Source organism: Cynoglossus semilaevis, chromosome 8 (assembly GCF_000523025.1).
Source record: "Cynoglossus semilaevis isolate Cse_v1.0 chromosome 8, Cse_v1.0, whole genome shotgun sequence".
NCBI classification, from domain to species: domain Eukaryota; kingdom Metazoa; phylum Chordata; class Actinopteri; order Pleuronectiformes; family Cynoglossidae; genus Cynoglossus; species Cynoglossus semilaevis.
The window spans coordinates 14,719,435-14,722,800 of record NC_024314.1 but is presented as its reverse complement, the minus strand read 5'-3'; the positions used below and the strand labels follow the sequence as shown (position 1 = coordinate 14,722,800).

Below are 3,366 nucleotides of genomic sequence, written 5' to 3'. Positions count from 1 at the left end.
TGTACCAGGGTGTACGTACCAGGGTGTACCAGGGTGTACCAGGGTGTACCAGGGTGTACCAGGGTGTACCAGGGTGTACCAAGGTGTACCAGGGCTCATACGTGCACTGCACTTTCAAGGCCTCTTTTTAAACCATTCAACACACGACAGCTTTCAGCTTATCTTAGCTAACCATAAGAGAGTTTAGGCTAACTCCAGAATCTCTGGCCTGAACCTTCAGCCCAGCTCAGACCAGATCAGAAGACAACACTAGAACCACTGACAGAATCCATTAAGGCCAAAAATAGTCTTTTGTTGTTGTTTTTTTTTTTTTTTCATTTTATTTTAAACATGGGGTCTCCCACGGTCACTGTCCTCCCCCTGTGGTCCAGAGTCCAGCCTTAAAACAAAGAAGGGAAGTGAATGTGGAAGTGTCTGGATCCAGAGGTACGGAATGACGAGAACCAGAAATAAGGGAGTTTTACTCTGGTGGACCGAGGCCTGCCCTGGTTTTGCCTCTATGGTGGCAGTTTGTGTGGTTTGACCTTGTGGTCAAAGTCTCCCGTCGAGTTTTTCCAGACCACCGTTCTCTGGCCACGACGGCGCTGCTGCGGTTTTTATTGTGCCAGGTCGGTGGCTTCTTCGAGCCACTTTCCACTTCCCTGTTCCTCCAGCTGAGCGTCTGACTAGAGTTCTGGTCTCGTAAATCTGCCGGTCCTTCAGCCGCCTCTTTAGTACTGTTCACCAATGGAACATGGATCCAAGCAGGAACTATTTCTGGACTTTTAATGGCTAAAAATGACCCAACACTTTAGTCCTTAAAGAAACACAAACTGGTTGTCCTTCTGTTCTGGTTTGGACTCCAGTGTCTCGGTTCATGAGTCCTGGACAGGTTTTGACTTTGGGTCAGATCTTTGAGATCTTTGAGTCCTCCTCTGATCTGTCAGGAGATCAGGGACAAACCATATCATGATACAAATAATATCCTTATCTTAACATCCAGAAGGTCAAAGAGTGAAAAGGTCGTGTCAGCCAATCAAATGGCAGAAATGGACAAAATTGGAGCGGTTCTCTGGCAAAAATCATTATTTAAAAAAAAAAACTAAATAAAAGCTGGAAATGGCCTAAAACAAAAAATCTGGTTCATTTCCTCCGCTGTTGTCCCTGGTTGTGGAAGCTCTGTTTCTTCTTCCATTTGTCATCACGGCCACTGTTTCCAGAGAGGAAACAATTCATTAAAGCTCAAGTTATTTTTCAATTTGATGAAATAAAAAAATGAAAGCAATGGAAAACAAGAGCAGTGATGAAGGTGAAGCTCCAGAAAAAATGCTGATCAGACCCAACAGTGAGTGGAAAGAAGGGAGACAGAAAAAGACTCCAAAGACTGGAAACAGTTAGAAGCCAGCGTGTGAGTCCACAAATAAACTGCAGAGGTTTTTCCAAAGCCAGTGAAAAAAGAACCGAGATTAGGAAGGAGAGTGACCTTTAATGTGTCCTTGTCATGCCACATCTGTGGCTTCACAGGGCTACGGTCGTGTAGCTGCGTGACATGATCTAAGGGACAGGAAGTCCACAGGGTGGCAGTGAAGTTCCCACATGTCATCGAGGAATACCACACCTACAGCCTAGAACTCTGATTGAAGAGTTTAAGGAGGAGGTGAAGAGGTCAGAGGTCAGAGGAAATCATCTTCTAAGGTCACCATGGTCCGAGGCATAAATGTTGAACATGATCCAGTACATGAATCAGACCAGAAGGTGGTTGTGGTCATCTGACCTCAGTCTTGGTCAGTCATAAATCTGTGAAGATTTACCCAAGAATTTCAAAGGAACACATCACTGTCTCACTGTCTATCTAAGTCCAGTCTTTCCTGGTCTTGACTTCAAAGTAGTGCTGTGTGCAGTCAGAAAGACCGATGGGTTCATGGTTAGTATGGTCTATGGAGAGCTGGTTTGGGGACAGTGATGGGAGCTGAATGCTAATCCAAAGAACTAAGGTTAAAGAGTTTAACCATAATCATAGAATCCAGGTTTTACACCGTGGACCTTGAATGAGACAGGGTGGTTACTGGGACAGTGTGTGTAGTCAGACTTTGTCCCCTCATGTCATCATCAGATCAGTTATTTCTGAGCTGCTGTTTAATCAACACTGAGACTCAGAGCGGCCACGCTGGGCTTCAGTCCCGACGTCTCTGAAGAAAACCAGATCTGGACTCATTTCTGGACCAGTTTTCTCAGCTTCAGCAGAAGTGAGTGACATATTTAATGATTTTTCTTCTACCACTGTGACGTTGTTGCTGTTCAGGTCCTGAGACTTTGTAAATAAGTAAAAACTGAGGTCAGTAGTGAGAGGCAGAACACTGAGAAATATGAAATATAAAAGTTGACCAAAGAAGCCGGCCAAAAGAAATAAACAAAGAGTTTAGAATGAAGCCAAAGGTCGACAGGTCTGTAGCTAAAATAACAAAGCAGTAGCCAGTTAGCCAGTAAAAAGTGTTAGTCCCGAAAATGAGGAGGTGGACAGTGGCCACGGTGAACTAGTTCAGAGTAAGACCAAAACCTGGTCTAGATAATTGGATCCAAGATGGCGGCACGCACGGACGCAGTTCCAAGATGCTCAAAAGACGACTACAGGGTGAGTGGGAAGGTGCTAAAAGTTAGCCTGAAACAAGTGTTAAGCTATGCCATGAACAATCCAAAGGAGGCAGAAAGAAGAACATGTCAGACGCTGGGTAAAAATAGCTGACCTACAGTTGTGTTTAAAATATTTCACAGGAGCATAAAAATTTCCCACATCAGCGCTGAGTCTGAAGATCCTTCAAATCTATTTTTACTCTCAGGGCAGGAATGAAAACAGCGCGATGAGGAGGTTCTTGACAGCGGCCGTGGTTGAATTAGCGGCTAGATAAACAAAGCTTTGGTCAAGTCATTAAATTTCAGCCTCATGCAAAGATGTGAAGTTTCGTCCCGGTGCACGACTGACAGTCCCAGGGTTTGGAAAGTTTGGAGACTACACTCAGAACCGGACTCAACAAACCCAAGACCACAGGACAGATCCTAAGGAGAATGAGGATGAAGGTATTTTTAGCTGAGCTGGAAGGAGATTAAATACATAAAAAATCTATTTCCAGTCAGATCCTCAGAGTATCAGTAGGAAGTCTGGCAGATCTTAGAGTCTGGATCTTAAATCTCTGATGGTGTTTGTTGAGTTTAAACAGAAGTGACGTTAATGGAGCAGAACGGGGAATGGATACTGAACACTGGAAAAGCCTGAAGACAAAACACTGAACGGCAGCGGTGGCACCAGTAACAGCAGCAGCAGCAGCAGTAACAACAACAGCAGCAGCAACAGCAACCGCAGCAGCAGAAGCAGGAAAAGGAGCAGCAGCG

General features: G+C 44.8%; 1 protein-coding gene and 1 long non-coding RNA gene across 10 annotated transcripts in view; one reads left to right on the top strand and one right to left on the bottom strand.

The window, feature by feature from the left end:
- The window catches only part of LOC103382218 (uncharacterized), a 47,682-nt gene that overhangs the window by 12,821 nt on the left and 31,495 nt on the right, over positions 1–3,366 (bottom strand). The window lies entirely within an intron of this gene.
- Positions 1,886–3,366, top strand: part of kcnj16a (potassium inwardly rectifying channel subfamily J member 16a) — a 13,846-nt gene continuing 12,365 nt past the window's right edge. For both annotated transcript variants that reach the window (XM_025057597.1, XM_025057596.1), the window contains exon 1: positions 1,886–2,225. The gene's annotated coding sequence lies outside the window, so the exon portion shown is untranslated. The remainder of the gene's footprint in view (positions 2,226–3,366) is intronic.